This window comes from Phoca vitulina, unplaced genomic scaffold (genome assembly GCF_004348235.1).
Source record: "Phoca vitulina isolate PV1807 unplaced genomic scaffold, GSC_HSeal_1.0 scaffold35, whole genome shotgun sequence".
Taxonomy (NCBI): domain Eukaryota; kingdom Metazoa; phylum Chordata; class Mammalia; order Carnivora; family Phocidae; genus Phoca; species Phoca vitulina.
This window is the reverse complement of record NW_022589738.1, coordinates 17,744,766-17,766,232: the sequence shown is the minus strand read 5'-3', so window position 1 is coordinate 17,766,232 and position 21,467 is coordinate 17,744,766. Positions and strand designations below refer to the sequence as shown.

The 21,467-nt window shown below is 37.7% G+C and overlaps 2 pseudogenes; one reads left to right on the top strand and one right to left on the bottom strand.

Moving 5' to 3' along the window:
* Positions 1 to 4,874: 4,874 nt before the first annotated feature.
* On the bottom strand, positions 4,875 to 5,395 carry LOC116645968 (annotated as a pseudogene).
* Positions 5,396 to 9,787: 4,392 nt separating this feature from the next.
* On the top strand, positions 9,788 to 10,691 carry LOC116646031 (annotated as a pseudogene).
* Positions 10,692 to 21,467: the final 10,776 nt, after the last annotated feature.

Below are 21,467 nucleotides of genomic sequence, written 5' to 3'. Positions count from 1 at the left end.
ATCAGATAAGATCTGTGTGATTTTTGTTTTGTTGATTCCTAAAGAGAGGAATCCCAGGGAAGTGATTGTTTAGCTTCCTGAAATGCCTTTTAACAAGATTTTTTTAGCCTTGTGGAAAGCCTAGACTCCAAGCTCTTCCTTGTTGGTAAGTGCTAAACTTAGCCAGACTGCCCACTGCCTCAATTGATCCCATTAACCAGATAGTTGCTAGATTTCCACCTCAACCTGAAATGACTCAGCCAGAGACCAGAATGGGGCATTTTGAGATGAAAAACCCAACCCCTGCCTGAAGTTTTTATATCAGCAACAACAGGGTATGTCCCTGAAGATAGTGTGAAACAGCTTGTTCTACTGAACAGTGGTTTGTTGCTTTGCCTTTCAAATTGCATGTGGATGACAAGGGACAGAGTGGGTGCAATGGCGCCAATGCACATGGGGCTGTCAGCTGGGGAGATGGGGGTTTTCCTGAACCTACGCATCCTCTAGATGGCTCCAGATGGATAGAAAATTCGGAGCTTCTCTTTTCAGCATCAAGAGGCAGATGATCAGCATTTGCAGAAACACGTGACACAAGAGCAGCACTTGGACATTATGTAAAGAGAGCTGCCTTTGTTCTGTTTCCAGGAGGATGCAGAGGGAAAGCTCCACAAAAGATCCAGATTAGAGCCATATAAACACTGAGCAGCTAGAGCTGGAAACCTTAGGTAAATGCCTCTCAGGGAGATACAAAAGGAGAAAGGAGGTAGGGAAAGAGAGTGGACTAAGGGAAGCCTAAGGAAAGGTAGTGAAATTTTTGTGAGGTGGGGAATAGTACTTAAAATTTCAAGTGATTGAAAATTTAGCATATTGAAATACATCGGATCCAGGAGGATTAGGGGCCAAGTCAACAGTTAGGGAAAACTCCAACAAAAGTGAAAGTGGAAAATTTGTCTACAGCTTATTTTTTTTTTATAGAGAAGGGAATTTGACTTATGATGGCTTCCATAAGCATGCCATATTCATGAAACAATAGTGTGTTAAGAAGCAAAATGACAAAACGGAAAGGATCATGGAAAGAAATCTAGGTACTAAGCACTAGATAATTAAATTGGCATAGGCTGATTCTGGAGAAAATCTGGAATCGTGGTGAGGTAGACTCTTCCATTGACGGTCTCCAATGAAACACACCTCACAGTATTCATGCCCTTAGGTAGTCTTCTTCCAAACGGACTCAGGTTTGGTCATCTGACTGGCTTTGGCCAGTGGAATATCAGCAAGCGAGATGACATAGAGGCTCAATAAACCCTTTACATTGGAACTTGCCTTTTTGGAATACTCCCGCATGGAAGCATTGTTGTAAAGATACTTGGGCTAGACTGTGGAATGAAGAGAGGACACGAAGAGAGAGACTGTAGATGGTGAGAGGCCACTTTACGTATTACTACCTCAGTCAAACTCCTAGCTGAATGCAGCTCCTTGAGTGACCTTAGCTATACTACATAGAGCAAAAGAACCTTCCAGTTGCTACCAACCAACCCACAGAACTATGAGAATAATGAATTGTCATTTTCAGACCCTAAGTTTTGATGGTTTATTACGCAGTAATAGAGATCTGAAACAAATAGTCATGTAAATGCCCTCATTTATCAAACAGGAAGCTGGGACAGAAAATGGCCAAAGGGTTTGCCCAAAGTCTTACAACTAGTTAGTGAAAGAATGGGGACTAGAACTCAGATCTCTTGAGAGCCAAACAAGTGTTTCCTCCTCCACATGACCCAAAACACTACTATTAATATCTAACCCTTAGTGAAGGATTTCTGTATGACAGGCACTATGGGAAGCATTTCACATTCAGGTACTACCATTATCCCAATTTTATAAGCCAGGAAACCAAAGTTTAGAGAATAATTTGCCTGAAGTCACACAGCAGGTAAATAATAGAGCTGTCTTTCTAATCCCACACTCTGACTTCACAAACTTGTCTGAAGCACTGTATTATAAGAATGATGAATTATAGGTTAAGTATGAGTAAAATAAACAGCCTATACAACAACGGGATTTAATCCACATCTGCCTCATTCATCACTCGTTTGAATTAAAAAATAATTGATCCCCACTAAATACCATTGTTGAGGATTAAATCAGCTGGCCTTTGATCCAGTTCAGAAGGTATGCATAGATATGGTCTGCCACTTTAGGGATTTGGAGACCAACATTAACACCTTGTCACTATTTAAATGTTTGGCAAAATTCTCTTTTTCTGTAGGTTCCTATATAACTTAAACCCATGGCTTTTTTTGCAATACAAGTATCCATATGGTATTTTCTCAGTTACATTTGAATGATTGATATGTTATTTAGCAAGAACTGTTTGCTTCATAAGGAGCCTTAAAAATGCATATCTTTTATGTTTGAAAAAATGTTTTTGGTAACTGAAGTAAGTCATTTAAGTATACCTCTTCTGTAAAGCCTTTCTTGGTGAATCCTGGTCCTTAATGGCTCACGTCTTTATTCATTCTCCTTGTTCAATATATATTAAAGCATTCCAGTGTGAATATACTAGACGCAAAGGGCATACAGATTAACAAAATAGAGCTCTACTTTAAGAAGTTCAGAACAATAGCAGTATAAGTTGATATGTCCTATAACAAAGGTATAGGTTAAGCCCTCTTCATCATTCATTAAGCTAATTTTGGTTAAGTGCTGACATCATGTCAGATAGAGAGCTGGGTGCCAGGTGAACCAATCAGACATAGCTCCCATCTTCAAGATCCCACAGTCCAGCAGGGGAGGTAGTTCATAATCGGGTAAACACATTGACAAAATGATCGGAACAAAATGAGAAGGCTGCTGTCATACAAGAATGGTCTGGGGACAGAGAGCTGGGGAGGAAGTATTTGCTAAGAGAGGAAGATCAGGGAAGATCTCTGACATGGTAACATTGAAAGAGCCAGACATATGAAGGAGGGGGAGGAGAGAAGATACATCAGAGAGGCAACTCAAAGTGCAAAGATGCTGGGGTGGGGGCAGAGCTTGACACATACTAGGAATTAACAGCAGGCTCTTGTGACTGGATTATGGTCAGTTCAGGTACTGGGCAGTGGTAGAAGATGAGGAGAGCAGGTATCAGATCATGTAGGCCTTGAAAACCATGGTAAGAATTTTATTCTCAGTGGGATGAACAGCTGTTGAAAGGGGGATGGTGTAATGCTGAGATCAAGGACTCTGGAGACATGCTGCCTAAGTTCATTTCTCACCCCAACCACTTAGTGAATGTGTTCTCTTGGATAAGCAACTTAACTTTTCCATACCTCATCTTGCTCATCTATAAAATGAGAAGAAGAATACTTATTGTTGTGAAGATGTAACGCATCAATAAACATAAAAGGCTTAGAAATGTACTTGACATTAAGCATTCAATCTGTGTTAGCAATTAAGCAAAGAAGAGGCATGATCCGATTCACATTTTTTAAAGATCATTCTTTCCACAGTGTGAAGTTGAAAAGAAGAGGCTGGGAGAGAAGGAAGAGAGACCAAGCTTTGCTATTTATCTAAATGGGGGATTGTGGAGGCTTGGACTCTTAACTGCTATATTCTTGTGTTAGACCATATTGCCTCACCAGCCGTATGAATTCACTTGACAGGTAGCTGAAAGGAGATCTATTCAGCATGGTCAGAAATGGACCTTGGTTGAAGTAGAACAAGCAAGACTCATATCCACTAGGACAGTTGATGAGAACAGAAAGATTTCTGAGGTAGTAAATCATCCAGGTAGTCAGGACCGGTATCAAGAATCACAGTGACCCAGCATGAGACTGAGTTTCCCACAGACAAGCTGAGAGAATTTGGTAGAAACCAAATTAGTTCAAGAAGGATTTCTGAGCGTCTACTGCGTGTATGCCACAGTTGGACAGACAGTTGGCATAATGGGGTATGGCATTCACCTGATGTTCAGGAGAATCATCTTCCAGGTAGGTAACAGGCGTTTATCCCAAGGGCACTGACATCTCGGGTGAGAAGTCCAGACAAAGGCTCAATTCTAAACAACCAGCAATGACAATTTTACCCATGCTGAAGTGTGACTTTTTTAAGAGTTGGGAAATTATCTTATTCACATTTTAAAGAACAATAGCTTTATTGACATACAATTCATAGACCATAAAGTTCAATATTTTAAAGTATAAAATTCAATGGTTTTTATGATTGTATGGAATCATACAACATGTGTGGCATTTTGTGTCTGGCTTTTTTCACCTAGCATAACGTTTTCAGGATTCATTCATGTTGTGGCATGTATCAGTACCTTATTCCTTTCTATGGCCAAATACTATTACGTTATATTTTTATGCCACATTTTGTTTATCCATTCTTCAGTTTATGGATATTCAGGTTTTTTCCATTTTGGACTTTATGAATAATGCTGCTGTGAATATTCATGTACAAGTTTTTGTGAGGACATATGCTTTCTCTTCTCCTGAGGATATACCTCAGAGTAGACTGTCTGGGTCATACGGTAACAGCATATTTAGTTATTTAATTATTTAAAGAACAACTAAACTATTTCCCCAAGGGTCTGTACCATTTTATATTCCCTCTATTAGTGTATAAAAATTTCAATTTCTCCACATCCTCGTCAACACTTAGTCTTGTCCATCTTTTTTATTATAGCAATCCTAGTGAGCGTCAAGTAGTATCTCACTGTGGGTTTTTGTTTTGTTTTGTTTTGTTTTTTGCAAAAAAACCTTCACATCACTTTATTTTAACCTTTATTCAAAAATGTAAAAAGTATAAAAAATGTGTAATCCTGAGCTTCAGATGCTGACCTTCAATCTCATAGGCAAGTGGGGCAAAAATGGTCAGGATAGAAGTTCAGAGTTCCTACCACTCCAAGGAGACTAGGGCCTGCCCCCCTGCTTCTTGGCAGGCAGGATGAGACACAACTCAGCTTCCTCCTGCACACTCCCTTCTTCTTCACTCTCTCCTTCCTCAGAAACGTCATTGCTTATAGTAACAATCTGGTGCTACCCTCTGATATGCACAGGGCCAGAACCTGACTTCAGACAGAAGGTTACAGGTGGCTGGAGCTGGAAGTCATCCAAACTGAGCATGAGTTGGCAGGACAACTTGAGGTTGGCCACAGGGACATGGTCATGGTTCCTGGCCATGACTTCTACCACATTACACTCCTCTGGCCCCCTCAGTGAGGCAGAGCATGGTCAAAGCCAACATAGTGCTCCACATCATCCTCTTCCTCTACCTTGAAGGTGAAAGAGCAGGTGTGGCTGGAGAGCTCACAGCCGAAGGAAAAACTGTCCACAGTGACCAGAGCCGGGACTCGCAGACCACCCCCCACCACCCCCAGGGCTCCGTGCTTCTGATTCAAGAATGCTAAGGAGGCAGCTGCGCCGGTGGCCATGCTACAGTCTCACTGCGGTTTTGATTTACATTTCCCTAATGACTAATGATGGTAAGCATGTGCTTGTTGGCCATTTGTATATCTTCTTTGGATAAATGTCTATTCAATCCTTTGCCTCTGTTTTAATTCATTTAATTGGCTTTTTTGTTGTTGTTGTTAAATTGTAAGTGTTCTTTATTTACTCTGGGCACAAGTCCCTATCAGATATATTATTTGCAAATATTTTTTCCCCTTATGTGTGTTGTCTTTTCATTTTCTTAATGGCATCTGTTGAAGTACGAAAGTTTTTAATTTTGATGAAGTCTAATTATTTTTTCTTTAATTGCTTATGCTTTTGGTGTGATATCTAAGAAGACTTTGACTACTCAAGGTTTTACTCCTTTGTTTTCTTCCAAGAGTTTTATAGTTTTTGCTCTTAAATTTAGGTCTATGATCCCTTTTGAATTAATTTTTGTATATTGTGTAACATAGGGGTCTAACTGTGATTTTTTTTTTTTGTATGTGGATGTCTAGTTGACTTAGCACCATTTGTTGAAAAGACTATTCTGTCTCTCATTGAATTGTCTTGGCACTCTTGTCAAAAATCAATTAACCATGAAATCATACTCATCTGTGATTTCTAATATACAACTTAGAGCCCTGAACTTTGAAGTTTCCTAGTTGGAATTCAGACTTCCATCATATTTAACCTGACTTGATCTTTTAAGTCTGCCACTAGTGTACTATACTGATCCTTTATACCACCAAGCTCTGGGACTCCCCCACATTTACTCCTCTCCATCCCCAAAGTTTTATGTCTCTCTCTGGTGTGTATGTGGACAAAAGGAGCAAAGGTGGATGAACTCTGGTGGGGTATTAAGGTTTAAATATGGTTTTCAAGTATAGCAAATGGGTAGAGGGCTAAGCAGGAAATATTTATAGAATTAAAATAAAAATATGTGCACCATGAATGCTAATAGTTGGAGACTTCACTAACCTATGTTTAATAATTGTCACGTAGAGCATTTGTTGAGATGAAATGATTACTCTGAGTCCAATAATTTGGAACAAAAAGAGGCCCGAACGGGCTGCACCACCAGGGACTGCCGAGAAGTGCAGGCATGGAAGTGAAGCCCAGAGTCCGGGTGGACTCTTGATTTTATTTTCTTAGAATGTACAGTCTGCGGATGCAAAGAAAAAAACAACTCAAGAAAGCAATCATGTGAGGGGCAGCGAGGAACTGTGTACATGACTATCAGTATGGGTCCTAGTGAGGCATTAACTAGGGGGCTGCAGGGGATGGGAGAGCCAACCTCAGTAGGCCTAACTATCTTACCCGCCATCATTGCTGTTTTCAGCATGTACTGTTTTCAGTATGGAATGATGGGGGAATGGTTGGCTTTTGCCATAGGCATACAGCTTTTGCCATATATGTGTGTTCCTGTTATTATTGTTTCTTTTACCCACTGAGGTCTTGCTCTCCCACAAATAATGGCTAGAAAAAATAGAAGATCAACAAGAAAGTGGAAGATATGAACAACACTATAAACCAACTAGAAAAAGCATCTTTAGATCACTCCATGTAATGACAGTACAATGCCCATTCTTTTGAAGTGCACATAGAACACTCTCCAGGATAGACCATATGCAAGGTCATATAACAAGACTCAATAAATTTAAAAGGACTGAAGTCATACAAAGTATGTTCTCTGACCACAAAGGAATGAAGTTAGAAGCCAACAACAAAAATAATTTGTGAAACTCACAAATATGTGGAAATCAACTAACACACTTCTAAATAACAAATGGATCAAAGAAGAAATCACAAAGGAAATCAGAAAATACTCTGAGATGAATGAAAGTGAAGGTACAATATACCAAAACTTATAGGATACAGTGAAAGCACTGATTAAAGAGAAATTTATAGCTCTGAACACCTATATAAAAAAGATCTCAGATCAGTAACCTAACCTTCCACCTTAAGGATCTAGAAAAAAAAAAGGCAAACTAAACCCAAAGGAAGCAGAAGGAAGGAAATAATAAAGATTAGAAACAACATTAATGAAATAGAAAATACAAAACCAATAGAGATAATCAACAAGACCAAAAGTTGGTTGTTAAAAAAGATCAACAAAATGGACAAGCTTTTAACCAGACTGACCAATGGAAAAAGAGAGAAGACTCAAATTACTAAACCAGGTATGAAGGAGAGACTGCTACTTCCAATCTTCCAGCAATAAAAAATTTTATGAGCAAATATTATGAACAACTGTATGCCAACAAATTAGATAGCGTAGATGAAATGGAAAAATTCCTAGAAAGACACAAACTACCAACGCTGATTCAAGAAGAAATTGAAAAAATCTGAATAGAGGTGTCACAAGTGAAGAGATTGAATTAGTAGTTTTAAAATTTCACACAAAGAAAAGCCCATTCCCAGACAGATTTACTATTGTATTCTCCCAAACATTTAAAGAAGAATTAATACTATTTCTTCACAAACTCTTCCAAAAAGAAGAGGAGGGAACATTGCCCAACTTATTTTATTAGGCTAATATTAACCTAATACCAAAACCAAAGATATGACAATAAAACTAACAGGCCACTATCCCTTATGAATATACAGACACAAAAATCCTCAAAAAAAAAAAAAAAATACCAGCAAAGTGGACACAGCAACATATAAAAAGTATCAGATATGATGATCAAGTGGGACTTATCCCAGGAACACAAGGTTGCTTTAACATCAATCAAGGTAATGTAACATACTGATAGAATAATGGACAAAAACTACATGATCATTTCAATAAATGCAGAAAAAACATTTGATAAAATACACATCTTCGTGATAACAAGTCTCAACAAACTAGAAGTAGAAGGGAACTTCATCTTTCTGATAAAGGGCATCCACAAAAAATTAGCAGCTAACATCATACTTAATACTAAATGCTTTCTCCTTAAGATCAGAAACAAAACAAGGATATCTACTCTACCTACTTCCTTTGAACATTGTATTGGAGGGTCTAGTCATGGCAATTACATAAGAAAAAAAGAAATAAAAGGCATCTAGATTAGAAAGGAAGAAGTAAAACCATTTCTATTTTTACATGAACTGATCTTGTATATATAAAATCCTAAGGAATACATACACAAAAAACTATTAGAATAAAGAAGTTCATATAAGTTACCAGGTACAAGATCAATATACATAAATTAATTATATTTTTATATGTCAACAATGAACCAAAAGAAGATAAAAAAGAATAAATACTTAGAAATAAATTTAACAAAAAAGTGCAAAATTTATACTCTGAAAGCTATAAAATAGTGCTGAAGGAAAGGAAAGAAAATGTAAATGAATGGAAAGTCATCTTGTGTTCATAATTCGAAAGGCTTAATATTGTTATATGGAGATACTCCCCAAGTTGATCTATAGATTTAATGCAATCCTTATGAAAATTCAAGCTGGCTTCTTTGCAGAAATTTATAAGCTAATCCTAAAATTCATTTGGAAATTCAAGGTTCTCATAATAGTCTAAACAATATTTAAAAAGAACAAAATTGAAGGACTCATTCTTTCTGATTTCAAAACTTACCACAGATGTATCTTGAAAGAAGTTGCTGTGGCCAATGTCAAAGAGGTTCCTGCCTATGTTCTTCTCTAGGATTTTGATGGATTCCTATCTCACATTGAGGTCTTTCATCCATTTTGAGTTTATCTTTGTGAATGGTGTTAGAGAATGGTCGGGTTTCATTCTTCTGCATGTGGCTGTCCAATTTTCCCAGCACCGTTTATTGAAGAGACTGTCTTATTCCCATTGCATATTTTTTTCCTGTTTGTCGAAGATTATTTGACCATAGAGTTGAGGGTCCATATCTGGGTTCTCTATTCTGTTCCATTGGACTATATGTCTGTTTTTGTGCCAGTACTATGCTGTCTTGGTGATCACAGCTTTGTAATATAGCTTGAAATTGGGCAACGTGATGTCCCCAGCTTTATTTTTCTTTTTCAACATTTCCTTGGTGATTCAGGGTCTTTTCTGATTCCATACAAATTTTAGGATTGTTTGTTCCAGCACTTTGAAAAATGTCATTGGAATTTTGATTGGGATGGCATTGAAGGTATAGAAGGCATAGACATTTTAACAATGTTTATTCTTCCGATCCATGAGCATGGAATGTTTTTCCATCTTTTTGTGTCTTCTTCAATTTTTTTAATGAGTGTTCTGTAGTTCCTAGAGTATAGATCCTTTACCTCTTTGGTTAGGTTTATTCCGAGGTATCTTAACGGTTTTTGGTGCTATTGTAAATGGAATCATTTCTCTAATTTCTCTTTCTACAGTTGCATTGTTAGTGTATAAGAAAGCATCTCCAAAGACTAGTGAAACAGCTTCTTCTCCGAGAGAACACCAAATGGCGGATGATGCTGGTGCTGCGAGAGGGCCCGGAGGGCCTGGGGGCCCTGGAATGGGAGGCCGTGACAGCTTCCATGGAGGCTTCAGCAGGGGCATCTGGGCCAAGGTCATGGCCGTGGTCGGGCCGGGGTCAAGGCCGCGGAGCTCGCGGAGGCAAGGCTGAAGACAAGGAGTGGATCCAGGTCACCAAGCTGGGCCGCCTGGTCAAGGACATGAAGATCAAGTCCCTGAAGGAGATCTATCTCTTCTCTCTGCCTATCAAGGAATCTGAGATCATTGATTTCTTCCTGGGAGCATCCCTCAAGGACGAGGTTCTGAAGATCATGCCTGTGCAAAAGCAGACCCGTGCTGGCCAGCAGACCAGGTTCAAGGCGTTTGTTGCCATCGGAGATTACAATGGACACATCGGCCTGGGTGTCAAGTGCTCCAAGGAGGTCGCCACTGCCATCCGTGGGGCCATGATCCTGGCCAAGCTTTCCATTGTCCCTGTGAGGTAAGGCTACTGGGGGAACAAGATCGGCAAGCCCCACACTGTCCCATGCAAGGTGACTGGCCGCTGTGGCTCTGTGCTGGTGTGTCTCGTCCCTGCCCCCAGAGGCACTGGCATTGTTTCAGCCCCTGTGCCCAAGAAGCTACTGATGATGGCCAGTATCGACGACTGGTACACCTTGGCCAGAGGCTGCACTGCCACCCTGGGGAGCTTTGCTAAGGCTACTTTTGATGCCATCTCCAAGACCTACAGCTATCTCACCCCTGACCTCTGGAAGGGGAAGGTGTTCACCAAGTCTCCATATCAGGAATTCATTGACCATCTTGTGAAGACCCACACCAGAGTCTCCATGCAGAGGACCCAGGCTCCAGCTGTGACCACCACCTATTTTTATACAAGAAAAATAAAGTGAACTAAAGCTTGTTAAAAAAAAAAAGGCTAGTGAAACAAAAGCAAAAATGAACTTTTGGGACTTCATCAAGATAAAAAGCTTCTGCACAGCAAAGGAAACAGTCAACAAAACAAAGAGGCAACCCACAGAATGGGAGACGATATTTGCAAATGACACTACAGACAAAGGGCTGGTATCCAAGATCTATAAAGAACTTCTCAAACTCAACACCCAAAAAACAAATAATCAAGTCAAAAAATGGGCAGAAGACATGACAGACACTTCTCCAAAGAAGACATACAAATGGCTAACAGACACATGAAAAAACGTTCATCATCATTAGCCATCAGGGAAATTTAAATCAAAACCACACTGAGATACCACCTTACACCACTTAGAATGGCAAAAATTGACAAGGCAAGAAACAACAAATGTTGGAGAGGTTGTGGAGAAAGGGGAACCCTCTTACACTGTTGGTGGGAATGCAAGTTGGTATAGCCACTTTGGAAAACAGTGTGGAGGTGTCTCAGAAAATTAAAAATAGAGCTACCCTATGACCCAGCAATTGCACTACTGGGTATTTACCCCAAAGACACAGATGTAGTGAAAAGAAGGGCCATATGCACCCCAATGTTCATAGCAGCAATGTCACAGCTTGGCAAAGAGCCAAGATGCCCTTCAACAGATGAATGGATAAAGAAGATGTGGTCTATATATACAATGGAATATTACTCATCCATCAGAAAAGATGAATACCCAACTTTTACATCAACATGGATGGGACTGGAGGAGATTATGCTAAGTGAAATAAGTCAAGCAGAGAAAGTCAATTATCATATGGTTTCACTTATCTGTGGAACATAAGGAATAGCATGGAGGACATTAGGGGAAGGGAGGGGAAAATGAAGGGGGGGGGGGAATCGGAAGGACAGATGAACCATGAGAGACTATGGACCTGAGAAACAAACTGAGGGTTTTAGAGGGGAGGGGGGTCGGGGGATGGGTTAGCCGGGTGATGGGTATTAAGGAGGGCACGTACTGCATGGAGCACTAGGGTTTGTATGAAAACAATGAATCATGGATCACTGCATCAAAAACTGGTGATGTATGGTGACTAACATAATAAAATAAAATAAAATAAAATCTTTTATTTTTTTTTTAATTTTTTTTTTAAGATTTTATTTATTTGCGAGAGAGACAATGAGAGACAGAGAGCATGAGAGGGAGGAGGGCCAGAGGGAGAAGCAGACTCCCTGCTGAGCAGGGAGCCCGATGTGGGACTCGATCCCGGGACTCCAGGATCATGACCCGAGCCAAAGGCAGTCGCCCAACCAACTGAGCCACCCAGGCGCCCCAAAATAAAATAAAATCTTACCACAAAGATACAGTAATCAAGGGCGCCTGGGTGGCTCAGTCGTTAAGTGTCTGCCTTCAGCTCAGGTCATGATCCCAGGGTCCTGGGATCGAGTCCCACATCGGGCTCCCTGCTCCGCGGGAAGCCTGCTTCTCCCTCTCCTGCTCCCCCTGCTTGTGTTCCCTCTCTTGCTGTGTCTCCTCTGTCAAATAAATAAATAAAATCTTTTAAAAAAAAGATACAGTAATCAAAACAGTGTAATACCAGTGTGAAGATAGACATATAGATCAATGGAATAGAATTGGAGTCCCTAAATATTGCCTCACATTTATAGTCAATTGATTTTCAAGAAAGGTGCCAAGTTAATTCCATAGGGAAATAATAGTCTTCAGCACATGGTGCTGAAACAACTGGGTATCCACATGAAAAATAAAAAAGATATTAGACTACTACCTCACACCATACACAAAAATTAAATCAAAATGTGTCATTAACTTAAATATAAAAACTAAAACTATAAGATACTTAGAAGAAATATAGGAGTAAGTCATCATGATCTTGGGTTAGGCAAAGACTTCTTAGATATGACACCAAAAGCATGAGGGCAACAATAAGAAAAATGGATTAATTAGACTTCTTCAAAAGTAAAAATTTTGTGCTTCAAAGGACATGATCAAGAAAGTGAAAAGACAACTCACTGAATTGGAGAAAATATTTGCAAATCATATTATCTGATAAGGGACTTGCACCTAGAATATATAAAGAACTCTTATAATTCAATAATAAAAAGACAAATAATCCAGTTAAAATGTGCACAAGGAAGATATTTCTGATATATCTGATACATATTTCTGATACATTTTTCTTTTTTTAAAAGATTATTTATTTATTTATTTAACAGAGAAAGAGGGAGAGAGAGCATGAGCGAGCAGGGGGAGCGACAGGCAGAGGGAGAGGGAGAAGCAGGTTCCCTGCTGAGTGGAGAGCCTGGCATGGGGCTCAATCCCAGGACCCTGGGATCATGACCTGAGCCAAAGGCAGATGCTTAACCAACTGAACCACCCAGGCGCCCCGATACATATTTCTGATACACATTTCTCCAAGAAGATATTTCATGCACAAGGATCTGAGTACACATTTCACCAAGAATGGCCAATCAACATATGAAAAATGCTTAACATCATTCGACTTCAGGGAAATGCAAGTCAAAAGCACAGTGAGATACCAATTCACATCCACTGGGATGGATTAAACAGATGGACAAGAAGAAGTGTTGGTAAAGATGTGGAGAAAGTGGAACCCTCATGTACTGCTGGTGGGAATGTAAACTATTTCAACTGCTTTGGAAAATGTCTTGCAGTTTCTCAAAAGGTTAAACATAGAGTTACTGCAGGTCCTGGCAATTCCACTCCATTTTTATGTATTATTTTCTTTAACAAATATATAACGGATATCAGATCAAGAAGTACTTTATAAATATTGTCATTTTCCACAACAATCTTTGAAGTTGGATACTATCATTATTCTTATATCACATATGTGAAAATTGAGATCCAAGTTTAAGTTATTTGCCTAAGGTCACACAACTGGTAAGTCACGAGGCTAAAATTTGAACCACGGTGTCTGACTCTAGTGTCCATACTTTTAACCATAAACTTCATTATCTCCATATAAAAATAAATATTTGAAATATTTGTGTAATATAAAAATCCCTATATACAAGACACAGTCTTCTTGAAAGCCTTCTTGAAAGATTATCCCTTGTACATAGTAATAAACCACTGTTAAAAAGCTAGTTCTTTAATTTTATCTTAAAGAAAAACAAAGCTAACATTAATATAGTGCTTACTATGTGTCAGACGGTTAAAATTTTGTTTAAATTGTTACATAAACACTTCCAGGTAGATTCTGTTATTGTCCCATCTTGTAGAGGTCCAGAGGAGTTAAGCAATTTGCCCAAGATCACACAGCTAGTAAGTGTCAGAGCTGGGATATAAACACAGTGTCCATGTTTCTAACCACTATGAAATACGTTTCTTGATAAAATTCATTGGGCTTAGAGGAATGCCAATAATTTACACCCTTCTTTCCCATCTGAGCTTACAGGACTCAAAGGATGAGATAAAAATACCAGCTTTGTTATTGTTAAAGCTGTTTGGAGAATGAAACTTAGGTGGGTTATCTGCCTGACACAGCCCTCTCCCATGGAAACTCAAAGCTCTCTGCAGGCAGATGCCGGGGGAAGGAAGGAACAGAGTTGCACCTGCCCAGTTTTTTCTCCCAATCTCACCCACCAAGTAACTCTTGAGTATAGGCTGGGCAGGAACCAGGAGTGTGACCACAGGCAATCAGGAGAGATGGGAAATAAGTACCCTGCCTCCAGCCAAACTGTAGACAATTTGTTCACATGTAAACTAAAGTGTCCTTTAAAAACAGTGAGGCATGGCATTTGGGAAGATTTACTTAAAAATGAAGCAATACAGTGAAAAGAACCCCGGTTTAGGCATTGGGAGACCTGGTGGCCCAACTCAGCCTGTGTGACTGTGGGCATTACATATCATTCCTCTGAGCCAGGAATTAATTACTCCATCCAAAATTCTGCCTATAAAATATACTTCATGAGAACAGTTTAAAACAAAACAAAACAGGGGCACTGGGATGGCCCAGTCAGTTAGGCATCCGACTCTTGACTTCAGATCAGACCATGATTTCAGGGTCGTGAGATTGAGCCCCACATCCAGCTCTCCGCTGGGCGGGAAGTCTGCTTGAAATTCTCTCTCTTCCTCTCCCTCTCCCCCTCCCCCCCACTCTCACACACATTCTTTCTCAAATAAATAAATAAATCTTAAAAAAAAAAAAACCCAAAAGCCAAACAAAAACAAAATGAAACTCTCCACTTACAAAAATATTCTTTCTTAAGTGATTTCCTTCCTCTGGATTTATTTCTCTAAGCTTACCAACCTATGCCATTAATTTCTATTATTATATATTTTAAATGGAATTCACGGGGTCTTGGGTGTTTTTTCTTTCCTACTCCACTTCCTTTCTTACACCCTGTTATTCTTCTTCCCATGCTTTCTACTTGAAGAAACTGTTCATGTTGTCTCTTAGGTTTACCTCATATTTATATATTCCAACCTCCTTCAACCTATACATTTTCCAATAAAGCAACAAGGGAAGGAGGAGAGAGGAGGAAAGCAAGGAATGACGAAAGGAAGGAAGGAAAGAAGGAAGGAAGGAAGGAAAAAAAGGGAAAAAAATAAAGATGCTTTGCATTCCTTTTTTAAAAATGCTTTTTGTTCATTTTTAAGTATAAAGTAAATTGCACTCATCATTTGTATATATTTATTTATTTGTCTAATTATTTATTCAAAGCCTCTCTCTTGTCACCTAAGCTATAAACTCCATGAGGGCAAAAATTACAATGGTTTGTTCAGTTTTGCATACCTATGCCTTGCCTGGTGCTGAGCATGAAAGTGAGTAGTTAAAAAAGTTCAATAATCATTTTAAAGAAACCCAAACTGTATGGATTTCTCACTATAAAAAAGTGATGATCTTCGAGCACCTAAGTGGCTCAGTTGGTTAAGCAACCAACTCTTGGTTTCAGCTCAGGTCATGATCTCATGGGTCATGGGAGTGAGCCCCACGTCAGGCTCTGCCCTCGGTGGGGAGTCTGCTTGAGATTCTCTCCCTATGCCTCTCCCCCACTTGCTGTCTCTCACTCTTTCTCTCAAATAAATAAATAGATCTTTAAAAAAAAGAATTGGGGTAATTTTTTTAAAAAGTGATGATCTTCATCAATTGTGAGAATATGATAATTTTTCTCACATTTTCTTCTAGGTGAGTGTGCAATCTCTTTCCTCTGGCCCTAATGTAGCAAGTAGATTTAATCAATTCAGTAAAATAACCAACCAGTTAGACCAAAAAGTGCAAAACCATTGTTTAAATGCATTGATCATTAAATTGATTGATCAGAATAGCAACTCAGTTCATCAATAGTGCCACGGAACACAGCACAGGGCTTAATGAAAATGCTTTACCCAAGCCCAGCCACACAACCAGGTCTAGTTACACATTGCCAGTGGATCTGTCTATTGAGGGGCCTCCATAGACTTTTGGAACAGAAGGAGCTATTTGGATCATCTTAACCTAGCAAAGATGAAAAAGGTGCATCTTGTTGGTGTCCAGCTTTTTCAAGCCTTTAAAGTTTATTCCTCTGAGATGTTCAGCATTTGTTATACTTGAGAAAATTACAAAAGGTAATAGAAAAGCTAAACTCTGTCATTGCTTCCTTTTGCTCTCCATATATGTGCAAACTTCCCAAGAAGCTCTTGCATCAAAGAAGGCTTGATACACATTTTGGCAATTAACAACAGTAAGGGAACCTCTTTCTCCCCTAATTTTTGCTGGGGACAAACAGTACTCCCCTCTGGAACTTCCCCTCTGGAAGTTCCCTAAAACTGACAGTTGCTATGGGCTGGGATTTTCAGTCTTGGCAGTATTTCCACATTCATTCTATTTATAGGGCTGTTATTTTTTGTTGTTGTTGTTGTTCTTGATGTTTAGGAGAGAAGTTAAGTCTCTGACTTACAAAGAAATTTTCCCCCCAAACTTCTAGCAAATCCTTTGCATCATTTCTTCCCTTGCTGATCCTTCTTTTTGAAGTGTAAGCAATGCCTTACATAATGCTGCAAACATTTCATCTAAGCTGAGGAATCCTTAGTTGAAGCCACATTTCCATACCTGTGAGGATATTTCATAGCAAACCAATGCATCTCAGATACTTCTGTAGACATCAATAAACCCCTTTTCCAGTTTTTCACCAACAGGGAGGAAAATGGGTATGTGAGGAGGTGATAACAACTATGGTGGAAAGAAGAGGCAGAATGTGTGTGTGTGTGTGTGTGTGTGTGGGTACGTGTGTACATGCTTGTATAGTTGGGTAGTAGGTGCTCAAAAGGGATCTGTTCTTTTTCTTATTGCTACCATCCTCATTATTATTAATTAGTCGCATGTGAAACAATGTCTTCTTTCTAAAAGGATACAGTAAAGCTGAAAGCCTTGGATCATGCATGTCAAGGGTAATATTGGTCCTAGGCTACAGTGATCGATAGGTTAACTCCTTAATCCACCTCTTTTTCCTATGTCAATAACTAAGAATCTGCCAATATAATGGGGAAAATATGCAAGCAAATATGGTAAGTATTCCTCCTGACAGCTGAGGACATCTGCGTGCTCCATCAAAATTCGACCTCAAACTCTTGGAGTTTGACCTGAAAACAGAAAAATGCAAAGTTTAGATTAGATGAATAATTGTATACTTGTTTCTAAAAAGTCCCAGGCTTAACAAACAATTGTTGCAAACATAGTCTAATCACCGGATTCTGCTTTATTTGTTCCTCATACAAGTGAAAGATGCTTTAAGCAATAGTTTTTTTTTTTAAATGTTTTCTCATCCAAAAAGAAAGCCCAGAAATGGCTTATTTATTAGCTTTCAACCTACAGTGAAATCACAACTGAGGGGAGGAAAAAAAGCCAACTTTCTCTTCCATTAAAATGAGATAAAAAATAGTTAAATGATGAATACTAAACTTGTTTATTTTTTAATTTTTCTCTTCTATTTTTATAACTGACTCATGCTAGTTCATTCCTATTTTAATCCCTAATTAAGTGAGATAATGTAATTTTTTGGTCATAATATAAATAAGTAAAGCAAGAAAATAAGTAATTCATCTTTCCGTGATCAGCTCTGTTACCAGATTAGAGTGGGTTTAAAGATATGTGTATTAACACTTGAATAATAATAATAATAGGAAATATAATCTCTTCTATCTAATAGTGTTAATTTTAATGGAAGCCAAACTGGATTTCACATATTCTAGTCCTCCGCATTGCACACAGCAGCTGAGGTGGTTCTTTTAAAATTTATGGTAATAAAATTCCATCCTCAAGTTAGCTGATCTTGCCCTGCATTTTGTGAGTGCTCTTGGATATGGAAAGAAGTGTGCTGTTAAATGTGGAAGTCCAGCATTGAGATAAAAATTATATTCTCAAATTTCCATTTATATTGAGAGCTTTGATGGTGCTGGGCTGGGCTATACCAGATTACAACAAAATGTTTTCATTTAACTGTCTTCTTTCATTTATTTTTTAAAGAGGCATGATCCCCAAATATGTTGAGATTAAACAACATATGTCTAAATCACACATGGGTCAAAGAAGCCTCAAGAGAAATTTAAAAATATTTTGAACTAAATAAAAATGAAAACACAACTTATCAAAATTTGTGGGATGTGGCGAAAGCAATGCTTCTTTTTTAATATATGTATTTAATATATGCATATATTTAAAAAATCTAAAATCAGTGATCTAAGTTTCCACTTTAGAAAACTAGAGAAAGGAGTGCCAATTAAATCCAAAGTAAGTAGAAGAAAGGAAATAATAAAAATTAGAGCAGAAATTAATGAAAATGAAAACAAGAAATCAATAGAAAAAAAATCAGTGAAATCCAAAGTTTCTTCTTTGAAAAGGTAAATAAAATTGGTAAGCCTCTAGCCAGGATAATTAAGGGAAAAAAAGGACACAAATTACTAAACATCAGAAATGAAAGCACAGACATCACTACAGAGTCTATAGACATAATAAAGATATAAAGAAATGTTATGCATAACTCTATGCCCTCAAGTGTGATAACCTAGGTGACATGGACCAATTCTTTGAAAGATACAATTTGCCAAAACTCACACAAGAGGAAATAAACAATATGAATAGGCCTATTAGAGAAATTGAATCAATAATTAATAACCTTCCAAATCAGAAAACACTAAACCTAGATGGATTCACTGGTGAATTTTACCAAACATCTAAGGAAGAAATAATACCAATTCTCCATAATTTCTTTCAGAAAATATAAGCAAAGGGATATATCCTAACTCATTCTATGAGAGCTAAAAGGAGAAATAAATAGTAACATAGTAATAGCTGGAGACTATAATACCTCACTCTCAACAATAGATAGATTGTCCAGGCAGATAATCAATAAGGAAATAACAGATTGGAAAAACACTATAGACCAAAAAGACCTAACAGATATATACAGAACATTTTAGCCAACAATAGCAGAATATACATTCTTCCCAAGTGCACATGGAACATTTTATAGGTTAGACCATATGTTAGACCACAAAATAAATCTTAGGAAATTCAAGATTGAAATCATACCTAGTATCTTCTCTGAGCAACATGGCATGAAACTAGAAATCAAAAACAAGAGGAAAACTGGAAAATTCACAAACACATGGAAATGAAACAACACTCTCCTGAATAACCAATGGATCAAAGGAGAAATTAGAGTGGAAATAAAAAAGTTTCTTGAGACAAATGAAAATGGAAACACAACAAACTAGAACTTGTGGGGTGCAGCAAAAGCAGTTCTAATAGGGAAGTTCATAGCAATAAATGCTTACATTAAGAAGAAAGAAAGATCCCAAATAAGTAACCTAACTCTATGCCTTAAGGAACTAGAAAAAGAACAAACTGAGCCCAAAGTTATTAGAAGAAAGGAAATAATAAAGATTAGGGCAGAAATAAAATGAAATAGAGAACAGGAAAACAATAGAAAGGAATAACCAAACTAAAAGTTGGTTCTTTGAAAAGAAAAATAAAATTGACAAACCTTTAGTTAAACTGAGTAAGTATAAAAGAGAAAGACCCAAATCAACAAAAGTATAAATGAAAAAGGAGATATTACAACTGATACCACAGAAATTCAAAGGATCATAAGAGGCTGCTATGAACAATTATACACCAAAAACTGGACAACTTAAAATAAATGAAAATATCCTTAAAAACATACAACTTACCAAGACTGAATTATGAAGAAATAGAAAAATCTGAATAGACCAATTACTAATAAGGAGATTGAATCAGTAATCAAAAACCTTCCAGTGAAGAAAATCATAGGACCAGATGGTTTCACTGGTGAATTTTGCCAAACATTTAAGAAGAATTAACACCAATTCTTCTCAAATTCTTCCAAAACATCAAAGAGAAGGGAATACTCCTAAATTCATTTTATGAGGCCAGCATTATCCTGATACCAAAACCAGAAAAGGACACTACTAGGAAAGAAAACTACAGGCCAATATCACTGATGAATATAGACGCAAAAATTCTCAATAAAATACTAGCAAATTAAATTTAGCAGCACATTGAAAAGATCACATACCATGATCAAGTGAAATTTATCCCTGGGATGCAAAGATTGTTCAACATATGGAAATCAGTCAAAATGATACATCACATAAATAGAATGAAAGAAAAGAATTATATGATCATCTGAATAGATGCAGAAAAAAATAATTGACAAAATTCAACATCCATTCATGATAAAAATTCTTAGCAATTTAGGTATAGAAGGAACATATCTCAAAACATAAAGGCCATATATGACAAGTCCACAACTAACAACATACTCAATGGTGAAAGGTTGAAAGCTTTTCCTCTAACAAGAGGAACAAGAAAAGAGTACCCACTCTCACCACTGTTATTCAATATAATACTAGAAGTCCTAGCTAGAACAATTAGGCAAGAGAAAGAAATAAAAGATATTAGAATTAGAAAAGAAAAAGTAAAATTGTCTTTTGGCAGATGATGTGGTTTGACAATAGAAAATCCTATTAGAAAACCATTAGATCTCATCTATGAATTCAATAAATTTGCAAGATACAAAATCAACATACAAAAATCAGTAGCATTTCTATACATTACCAACATATTACCTGAAAAAGAAATAAAGAAATCAGTCCCATTTATAATAGCTTCAAAAACATAAAATACTTAGGAATAAATTTAACTAAGGAGGTAGAAGATCTCTACTCTGAAAACTTCAAGACACTGATGAAAGAAATTGAAGAAGACACAAATAAATGGAAAAACATCCTGTGTTCATGAATTGGAAGAATTAGTATTGTTGAAATGTCAATACTACCAAAGACCATCTATAGATTCAATGCAATCCCTATCCAGATTCCAATGGCATTTTTTACAGAAGCAGAAAAAAATTCCTAAAATTTATATGGAATCACAAAAGACCTTGAATATTCAAAGAAATACTGAGAAAGAACTGAACAGTAGGCACCACACTCTCTGATTTCAAGTTATACTGTAAAGCTATAATCAAAACAGTATGGTACTGGCATAAAAACAGACAAATGGACACATGGAACAGAATAGAGAGGCCAGAAATAAGCCCAAGAATATACAGTCAACTAATACCTGACAAGGGAGCCAAGAATGGAGAAAAGATATTCTTTTCAACAAAAGGCACTGGGATAATTGGATATCACATGTAAAAGAATGAAACTGGACCCATATCTGACACCACTCACAAAAAATAGCACAAAATGGAATAAGTACTTAAATGTAAGACCCCAAACCATGAA